Here is a 10,652-nt window from a genome sequence, read left to right as displayed (position 1 = left end):
TATTTCGAGATATTTCTTCTTCATGTTGTTCTTCTTCTGCACAGCTAAGCTGGAAGTGGCATTTGCAGCGCGCAATAGTGCAGAGTTATCTCAAAGAAAGGGGCCACGGTGTTTCTGTATCTCTGTTATGTTGGTGCGGCTTCGGAACTTTTAAATATCTTGATATATCTCGAGAACTACGCATCTTATCAAAAAATATCGTACTACATAAAAAGTAGGAAACTTAATTCTCTACAAGAAAGGTCTCTTAACATTTTGCCATAGCTCGCTTCGTTTCCGAGATATTTGCAGATTTATCTCAAGGGAAGGGGCCTGACGGACATATTTCGAGATATTTCTTCTTCTTGTTGTTCTTCTTCTGCACAGCTAAGCTGGAAGTGGCATTTGCAGCGCGCAATAGTGCAGAGTTATCTCAAAGAAAGGGGCCACGGTGTTTCTGTATCTCTGTTATGTTGGTGCGGCTTCGGAACTTTTAAATATCTTGATATATCTCGAGAACTACGCATCTGATCAAAAAATATCATAGAACATAAAAAGTAGGAAACTTAATTCTCTACAAAAAAGGTCTCTTAACATTTTGCCATCGCTCGCTTCGTTTCCGAGATATTTGCAGATTTATCTCAAGGGAAGGGGCCTGACGGACATATTTCGAGATATTTCTTCTTCTTGTTGTTCTTCTTCTGCACAGCTAAGCTGGAAGTGGCATTTGCCGCTCGCACTAGTGCAGCGTTATCTCAAAGAAAGGGGCCACGGTGTTTCTGTATCTCTATTATGTTGGTGCGGCTTCGGAACTTTTAAATATCTTGATATATCTCGAGAACTACGCATCTGATCAAAAAATATCATAGAACATAAAAAGTAGGAAACTTAATTCTCTACAAAAAAGGTCTCTTAACATTTTGCCATAGCTCGCTTCGTTTCCGAGATATTTGCAGATTTATCTCAAGGGAAGGGGCCTGACGGACATATTTCGAGATATTTCTTCTTCTTGTTGTTCTTCTTCTGCACAGCTAAGCTGGAAGTGGCATTTGCGGCTCGCACTAGTGCAGCGTTATCTCAAAGAAAGGGGCCACGGTGTTTCTGTATCTCTATTATGTTGGTGCGGCTTCGGAACTTTTAAATATCTTGATATATCTCGAGAACTACGCATCTGATCAAAAAATATCATAGAACATAAAAAGTAGGAAACTTAATTCTCTACAAAAAAGGTCTCTTAACATTTTGCCATAGCTCGCTTCGTTTCCGAGATATTTGCAGATATATCCCAAGGGAAGGAGCCTGACGGACATATTTCGAGATATTTCTTCTTCTTGTTGTTCTTCTTCTGCACAGCTAAGCTGGAAGTGGCATTTGTAGGTCGCAATAGTGCAGAGTTATCTCAAAGAAAGGGGCCACGGTGTTTCTGTATCTCTATTATGTTGGTGCGCCTTCGGAACTTTTAAATATCTCGATATATCTCGAAAACTACGCTTCTGATCAAAAAATATCATAGAACGTAAATTGTAGGAAACATTATTCTCTACAAAAAAGGTCTCTTAACATTTTGCCATAGCTCGCTTCGTTTCCGAGATATTTGCAGATTTATCTCAAGGGAAGGGGCCTGACGGACATATTTCGAGATATTTCTTCTTCATGTTGTTCCTGTTCTGCACAGCTAAGCTGGAAGTGGCATTTGCAGCGCGCAATAGTGCAGAGTTATCTCAAAGAAAGGGGCCACGGTGTTTCTGTATCTCTGTTATGTTGGTGCGGCTTCGGAACTTTTAAATATCTTGATATATCTCGAGAACTACGCATCTTATCAAAAAATATCATACTACATAAAAAGTAGGAAACTTAATTCTCTACAAGAAAGGTCTCTTAACATTTTGCCATAGCTCGCTTCGTTTCCGAGATATTTGCAGATTTATCTCAAGGGAAGGGGCCTGACGGACATATTTCGAGATATTTCTTCTTCTTGTTGTTCTTCTTCTGCACAGCTAAGCTGGAAGTGGCATTTGCGGCTCGCACTAGTGCAGAGTTATCTCAAAGAAAGGGGCCACGGTGTTTCTGTATCTCTATTATGTTGGTGCGGCTTCGGAACTTTTAAATATCTTGATATATCTCGAGAACTACGCATCTGATCAAAAAATATCATAGAACATAAAAAGTAGGAAACTTAATTCTCTACAAAAAAGGTCTCTTAACATTTTGCCATAGCTCGCTTCGTTTCCGAGATATTTGCAGATTTATCTCAAGGGAAGGGGCCTGACGGACATATTTCGAGATATTTCTTCTTCTTGTTGTTCTTCTTCTGCACAGCTAAGCTGGAAGTGGCATTTGCGGCTCGCACTAGTGCAGCGTTATCTCAAAGAAAGGGGCCACGGTGTTTCTGTATCTCTATTATGTTGGTGCGGCTTCGGAACTTTTAAATATCTTGATATATCTCGAGAACTACGCATCTTATCAAAAAATATCATACTACATAAAAAGTAGGAAACTTAATTCTCTACAAGAAAGGTCTCTTAACATTTTGCCATAGCTCGCTTCGTTTCCGAGATATTTGCAGATTTATCTCAAGGGAAGGGGCCTGACGGACATATTTCGAGATATTTTTTCTTCTTGTTGTTCTTCTTCTGCACAGCTAAGCTGGAAGTGGCATTTGCGGCTCGCACTAGTGCAGAGTTATCTCAAAGAAAGGGGCCACGGTGTTTCTGTATCTCTATTATGTTGGTGCGGCTTCGGAACTTTTAAATATCTTGATATATCTCGAGAACTACGCATCTGATCAAAAAATATCATAGAACATAAAAAGTAGGAAACTTAATTCTCTACAAAAAAGTTCTCTTAACATTTTGCCATAGCTCGCTTCGTTTCCGAGATATTTGCAGATATATCCCAAGGGAAGGGGCCTGACGGACATATTTCGAGATATTTCTTCTTCTTGTTGTTCTTCTTCTGCACAGCTAAGCTGGAAGTGGCATTTGTAGGTCGCAATAGTGCAGAGTTATCTCAAAGAAAGGGGCCACGGTGTTTCTGTATCTCTATTATGTTGGTGCGCCTTCGGAACTTTTAAATATCTCGATATATCTCGAAAACTACGCTTCTGATCAAAAAATATCATAGAACCTAAATTGTAGGAAACATTATTCTCTACAAAAAAGGTCTCTTAACATTTTGCCATAGCTCGCTTCGTTTCCGAGATATTTGCAGATTTATCTCAAGGGAAGGGGCCTGACGGACATATTTCGAGATATTTCTTCTTCATGTTGTTCTTCTTCTGCACAGCTAAGCTGGAAGTGGCATTTGCAGCGCGCAATAGTGCAGAGTTATCTCAAAGAAAGGGGCCACGGTGTTTCTGTATCTCTGTTATGTTGGTGCGGCTTCGGAACTTTTAAATATCTTGATATATCTCGAGAACTACGCATCTTATCAAAAAATATCGTACTACATAAAAAGTAGGAAACTTAATTCTCTACAAGAAAGGTCTCTTAACATTTTGCCATAGCTCGCTTCGTTTCCGAGATATTTGCAGATTTATCTCAAGGGAAGGGGCCTGACGGACATATTTCGAGATATTTCTTCTTCTTGTTGTTCTTCTTCTGCACAGCTAAGCTGCAAGTGGCATTTGCGGCTCGCACTAGTGCAGAGTTATCTCAAAGAAAGGGGCCACGGTGTTTCTGTATCTCTATTATGTTGGTGCGGCTTCGGAACTTTTAAATATCTTGATATATCTCGAGAACTACGCATCTGATCAAAAAATATCATAGAACATAAAAAGTAGGAAACTTAATTCTCTACAAAAAAGGTCTCTTAACATTTTGCCATAGCTCACTTCGTTTCCGAGATATTTGCAGATTTATCTCAAGGGAAGGGGCCTGACGGACATATTTCGAGATATTTCTTCTTCTTGTTGTTCTTCTTCTGCACAGCTAAGCTGGAAGTGGCATTTGCGGCTCGCACTAGTGCAGAGTTATCTCAAAGAAAGGGGCCACGGTGTTTCTGTATCTCTATTATGTTGGTGCGGCTTCGGAACTTTTAAATATCTTGATATATCTCGAGAACTACGCATCTGATCAAAAAATATCATAGAACATAAAAAGTAGGAAACTTAATTCTCTACAAAAAAGGTCTCTTAACATTTTGTCATAGCTCGCTTCGTTTCCGAGATATTTGCAGATATATCCCAAGGGAAGGGGCCTGACGGACATATTTCGAGATATTTCTTCTCCTTGTTGTTCTTCTTCTGCACAGCTAAGCTGGAAGTGGCATTTGTAGGTCGCAATAGTGCAGAGTTATCTCAAAGAAAGGGGCCACGGTGTTTCTGTATCTCTATTATGTTGGTGCGCCTTCGGAACTTTTAAATATCTCGATATATCTCGAAAACTACGCTTCTGATCAAAAAATATCATAGAACGTAAATTGTAGGAAACATTATTCTCTACAAAAAAGGTCTCTTAACATTTTGCCATAGCTCGCTTCGTTTCCGAGATATTTGCAGATTTATCTCAAGGGAAGGGGCCTGACGGACATATTTCGAGATATTTCTTCTTCATGTTGTTCTTCTTCTGCACAGCTAAGCTGGAAGTGGCATTTGCAGCGCGCAATAGTGCAGAGTTATCTCAAAGAAAGGGGCCACGGTGTTTCTGTATCTCTGTTATGTTGGTGCGGCTTCGGAACTTTTAAATATCTTGATATATCTCGAGAACTACGCATCTGATCAAAAAATATCATAGAACATAAAAAGTAGGAAACTTAATTCTCTACAAAAAAGGTCTCTTAACATTTTGCCATCGCTCGCTTCGTTTCCGAGATATTTGCAGATTTATCTCAAGGGAAGGGGCCTGACGGACATATTTCGAGATATTTCTTCTTCTTGTTGTTCTTCTTCTGCACAGCTAAGCTGGAAGTGGCATTTGCGGCTCGCACTAGTGCAGCGTTATCTCAAAGAAAGGGGCCACGGTGTTTCTGTATCTCTATTATGTTGGTGCGGCTTCGGAACTTTTAAATATCTTGATATATCTCGAGAACTACGCATCTGATCAAAAAATATCATAGAACATGAAAAGTAGGAAACTTAATTCTCTACAAAAAAGGTCTCTTAACATTTTGCCATAGCTCACTTCGTTTCCGAGATATTTGCAGATTTATCTCAAGGGAAGGGGCCTGACGGACATATTTCGAGATATTTCTTCTTCTTGTTGTTCTTCTTCTGCACAGCTAAGCTGGAAGTGGCATTTGCGGCTCGCACTAGTGCAGAGTTATCTCAAAGAAAGGGGCCACGGTGTTTCTGTATCTCTATTATGTTGGTGCGGCTTCGGAACTTTTAAATATCTTGATATATCTCGAGAACTACGCATCTGATCAAAAAATATCATAGAACATAAAAAGTAGGAAACTTAATTCTCTACAAAAAAGGTCTCTTAACATTTTGTCATAGCTCGCTTCGTTTCCGAGATATTTGCAGATATATCCCAAGGGAAGGGGCCTGACGGACATATTTCGAGATATTTCTTCTCCTTGTTGTTCTTCTTCTGCACAGCTAAGCTGGAAGTGGCATTTGTAGGTCGCAATAGTGCAGAGTTATCTCAAAGAAAGGGGCCACGGTGTTTCTGTATCTCTATTATGTTGGTGCGCCTTCGGAACTTTTAAATATCTCGATATATCTCGAAAACTACGCTTCTGATCAAAAAATATCATAGAACGTAAATTGTAGGAAACATTATTCTCTACAAAAAAGGTCTCTTAACATTTTGCCATAGCTCGCTTCGTTTCCGAGATATTTGCAGATTTATCTCAAGGGAAGGGGCCTGACGGACATATTTCGAGATATTTCTTCTTCATGTTGTTCTTCTTCTGCACAGCTAAGCTGGAAGTGGCATTTGCAGCGCGCAATAGTGCAGAGTTATCTCAAAGAAAGGGGCCACGGTGTTTCTGTATCTCTGTTATGTTGGTGCGGCTTCGGAACTTTTAAATATCTTGATATATCTCGAGAACTACGCATCTGATCAAAAAATATCATAGAACATAAAAAGTAGGAAACTTAATTCTCTACAAAAAAGGTCTCTTAACATTTTGCCATCGCTCGCTTCGTTTCCGAGATATTTGCAGATTTATCTCAAGGGAAGGGGCCTGACGGACATATTTCGAGATATTTCTTCTTCTTGTTGTTCTTCTTCTGCACAGCTAAGCTGGAAGTGGCATTTGCGGCTCGCACTAGTGCAGCGTTATCTCAAAGAAAGGGGCCACGGTGTTTCTGTATCTCTATTATGTTGGTGCGGCTTCGGAACTTTTAAATATCTTGATATATCTCGAGAACTACGCATCTGATCAAAAAATATCATACAACATGAAAAGTAGGAAACTTAATTCTCTACAAAAAAGGTCTCTTAACATTTTGCCATAGCTTGCTTCGTTTCCGAGATATTTGCAGATTTATCTCAAGGGAAGGGGCATGACGGACATATTTCGAGATATTTCTTCTTCTTGTTGTTCTTCTTCTGCACAGCTAAGCTGGAAGTGGCATTTGCGGCTCGCACTAGTGCAGAGTTATCTCAAAGAAAGGCGCCACGGTGTTTCTGTATCTCTATTATGTTGGTGCGGCTTCGGAACTTTTAAATATCTCGATATATCTCGAAAACTACGCTTCTGATCAAAAAATATCATAGAACATAAATTGTAGGAAACTTAATTCTCTACAAAAAAGGTCTCTTAACATTTTGCCATAGCCCTCTTCGTTTCCGAGATATTTGCAGATTTATCTCAAGGGAAGGGGCCTGACGGACATATTTCGAGATATTTCTTCTTCTTGTTGTTCTTCTTCTGCACAGCTAAGCTGGAAGTGGCATTTGCAGCTCGCAATAGTGCAGAGTTATCTCAAAGAAAGGGGCCACGGTGTTTCTGTATCTCTATTATGTTTGTGCGGCTTCGGAACTTTTAAATATCTTGATATATCTCGAGAACTACGCATCTGATCAAAAAATATCATACAACATAAAAAGTAGGAAACTTAATTCTCTACCAAAAAGGTCTCTTAACGTTTTGCCATAGCTCGCTTCGTTTCCGAGATATTTGCAGATTTATCTCAAGGGAAGGGGCATGACGGACATATTTCGAGATATTTCTTCTTCTTGTTGTTCTTCTTCTGCACAGCTAAGCTGGAAGTGGCATTTGCGGCTCGCACTAGTGCAGAGTTATCTCAAAGAAAGGGGCCACGGTGTTTCTGTATCTCTATTATGTTGGTGCGGCTTCGGAACTTTTAAATATCTCGATATATCTCGAAAACTACGCTTCTGATCAAAAAATATCATAGAACATAAATTGTAGGAAACTTAATTCTCTACAAAAAACGTCTCTTAACATTTTGCCATAGCCCTCTTCGTTTCCGAGATATTTGCAGATTTATCTCAAGGGAAGGGGCCTGACGGACATATTTCGAGATATTTCTTCTTCTTGTTGTTCTTCTTCTGCACAGCTAAGCTGGAAGTGGCATTTGCAGCTCGCAATAGTGCAGAGTTATCTCAAAGAAAGGGGCCACGGTGTTTCTGTATCTCTATTATGTTTGTGCGGCTTCGGAACTTTTAAATATCTTGATATATCTCGAGAACTACGCATCTGATCAGAAAATATCATACAACATAAAAAGTAGGAAACTTAATTCTCTACCAAAAAGGTCTCTTAACGTTTTGCCATAGCTCGCTTCGTTTCCGAGATATTTGCAGATTTATCTCAAGGGAAGGGGCATGACGGACATATTTCGAGATATTTCTTCTTCTTGTTGTTCTTCTTCTGCACAGCTAAGCTGGAAGTGGCATTTGCGGCTCGCACTAGTGCAGAGTTATCTCAAAGAAAGGGGCCACGGTGTTTCTGTATCTCTATTATGTTGGTGCGGCTTCGGAACTTTTAAATATCTCGATATATCTCGAAAACTACGCTTCTGATCAAAAAATAACATAGAACATAAATTGTAGGAAACTTAATTCTCTACAAGAAAGGTCTCTTAACATTTTGCCATAGCTCGCTTCGTTTCCGAGATATTTGCAGATTTATCTCAAGGGAAGGGGCCTGACGGACATATTTCGAGATATTTCTTCTTCTTGTTGTTGTTCTTCTGCACAGCTAAGCTGGAAGTGGCATTTGCGGCTCGCACTAGTGCAGAGTTATCTCAAAGAAAGGGGCCACGGTGTTTCTGTATCTCTATTATGTTGGTGCGGCTTCGGAACTTTCAAATATCTTGATATATCTCGAGAACTACGCATCTGATCAAAAAATATCATAGAACATAAAAAGTAGGAAACTTAATTCTCTACAAAAAAGGTCTCTTAACATTTTGCCATAGCTCGCTTCGTTTCCGAGATATTTGCAGATTTATCTCAAGGGAAGGGGCCTGACGGACATATTTCGAGATATTTCTTCTTCTTGTTGTTCTTCTTCTGCACAGCTAAGCTGGAAGTGGCATTTGCGGCTCGCACTAGTGCAGCGTTATCTCAAAGAAAGGGGCCACGGTGTTTCTGTATCTCTATTATGTTGGTGCGGCTTCGGAACTTTTAAATATCTTGATATATCTCGAGAACTACGCATCTGATCAAAAAATATGATAGAACATAAAAAGTAGGAAACTTAATTCTCTACAAAAAAGGTCTCTTAACATTTTGCCATAGCTCGCTTCGTTTCCGAGATATTTGCAGATATATCCCAAGGGAAGGGGCCTGACGGACATATTTCGAGATATTTCTTCTTCTTGTTGTTCTTCTTCTGCACAGCTAAGCTGGAAGTGGCATTTGTAGGTCGCAATAGTGCAGAGTTATCTCAAAGAAAGGGGCCACGGTGTTTCTGTATCTCTATTATGTTGGTGCGCCTTCGGAACTTTTAAATATCTCGATATATCTCGAAAACTACGCTTCTGATCAAAAAATATCATAGAACGTAAATTGTAGGAAACATTATTCTCTACAAAAAAGGTCTCTTAACATTTTGCCATAGCTCGCTTCGTTTCCGAGATATTTGCAGATTTATCTCAAGGGAAGGGGCCTGACGGACATATTTCGAGATATTTCTTCTTCATGTTGTTCTTCTTCTGCACAGTTAAGCTGGAAGTGGCATTTGCAGCGCGCAATAGTGCAGAGTTATCTCAAAGAAAGGGGCCACGGTGTTTCTGTATCTCTGTTATGTTGGTGCGGCTTCGGAACTTTTAAATATCTTGATATATCTCGAGAACTACGCATCTTATCAAAAAATATCATACTACATAAAAAGTAGGAAACTTAATTCTCTACAAGAAAGGTCTCCTAACATTTTGCCATAGCTCGCTTCGTTTCCGAGATATTTGCAGATTTATCTCAAGGGAAGGGGCCTGACGGACATATTTCGAGATATTTCTTCTTCTTGTTGTTCTTCTTCTGCACAGCTAAGCTGGAAGTGGCATTTGCGGCTCGCACTAGTGCAGAGTTATCTCAAAGAAAGGGGCCACGGTGTTTCTGTATCTCTATTATGTTGGTGCGGCTTCGGAACTTTTAAATATCTTGATATATCTCGAGAACTACGCATCTGATCAAAAAATATCATAGAACATAAAAAGTAGGAAACTTAATTCTCTACAAAAAAGGTCTCTTAACATTTTGCCATAGCTCACTTCGTTTCCGAGATATTTGCAGATTTATCTCAAGGGAAGGGGCCTGACGGACATATTTCGAGATATTTCTTCTTCTTGTTGTTCTTCTTCTGCACAGCTAAGCTGGAAGTGGCATTTGCGGCTCCCACTAGTGCAGCGTTATCTCAAAGAAAGGGGCCACGGTGTTTCTGTATCTCTATTATGTTGGTGCGGCTTCGGAACTTTTAAATATCTTGATATATCTCGAGAACTACGCATCTGATCAAAAAATATCATAGAACATAAAAAGTAGGAAACTTAATTGGCTACAAAAAAGGTCTCTCAACATTTTGTCATAGCTCGCTTCGTTTCCGAGATATTTGCAGATATATCCCAAGGGAAGGGGCCTGACGGACATATTTCGAGATATTTCTTCTCCTTGTTGTTCTTCTTCTGCACAGCTAAGCTGGAAGTGGCATTTGTAGGTCGCAATAGTGCAGAGTTATCTCAAAGAAAGGGGCCACGGTGTTTCTGTATCTCTATTATGTTGGTGCGCCTTCGGAACTTTTAAATATCTCGATATATCTCGAAAACTACGCTTCTGATCAAAAAATATCATAGAACGTAAATTGTAGGAAACATTATTCTCTACAAAAAAGGTCTCTTAACATTTTGCCATAGCTCGCTTCGTTTCCGAGATATTTGCAGATTTATCTCAAGGGAAGGGGCATGACGGACATATTTCGAGATATTTCTTCTTCTTGTTGTTCTTCTTCTGCACAGCTAAGCTGGAAGTGGCATTTGCGGCTCGCACTAGTGCAGAGTTATCTCAAAGAAAGGGGCCACGGTGTTTCTGTATCTCTATTATGTTGGTGCGGCTTCGGAACTTTTAAATATCTCGATATATCTCGAAAACTACGCTTCTGATCAAAAAATATCATAGAACATAAATTGTAGGAAACTTAATTCTCTACAAAAAAGGTCTCTTAACATTTTGCCATAGCCCTCTTCGTTTCCGAGATATTTGCAGATTTATCTCAAGGGAAGGGGCCTGACGGACATATTTCGAGATATTTCTTCTTCTTGT

Source organism: Osmia lignaria, unplaced genomic scaffold (genome assembly GCF_051020975.1).
Source record: "Osmia lignaria lignaria isolate PbOS001 unplaced genomic scaffold, iyOsmLign1 scaffold0012, whole genome shotgun sequence".
Taxonomy (NCBI): Eukaryota; Metazoa; Arthropoda; class Insecta; order Hymenoptera; family Megachilidae; genus Osmia; species Osmia lignaria.
Note: the sequence above shows the minus strand (reverse complement) of the source record.